The sequence below is a fragment of the Petaurus breviceps genome, unplaced genomic scaffold (assembly GCF_028583685.1).
Source record: "Petaurus breviceps papuanus isolate PSGF00001 unplaced genomic scaffold, PetGlider_PUasm1.0 490, whole genome shotgun sequence".
NCBI lineage: Eukaryota > Metazoa > Chordata > Mammalia > Diprotodontia > Petauridae > Petaurus > Petaurus breviceps.
This window is the reverse complement of record NW_027186352.1, coordinates 28475595-28475932: the sequence shown is the minus strand read 5'-3', so window position 1 is coordinate 28475932 and position 338 is coordinate 28475595.

Genomic DNA, 338 nt, shown 5'->3' with positions numbered 1-338 from the left:
GATAGATAGATAGATAGATGATAGATAGAGAGATGATAAATAGATAGATAGATAGATAGATAGATAGATAGATAGATAGATAGATAGATAGATGATAGAGAGATAGAGAGATAGATAGATGATAGATAGATAGATGATAGATAGATGATAGATAGATAGATGATAGATAGATAGATAGATGATAGATAGATAGATGATAGATAGATAGATAGATAGATAGATAGATAGATAGATGATAGAGAGATAGAGAGATAGATAGATAGATGATAGAGAGATAGATAGATAGATAGATAGATAGATAGATAGATAGATAGATGATAGATAGAGAGAGAGATAGA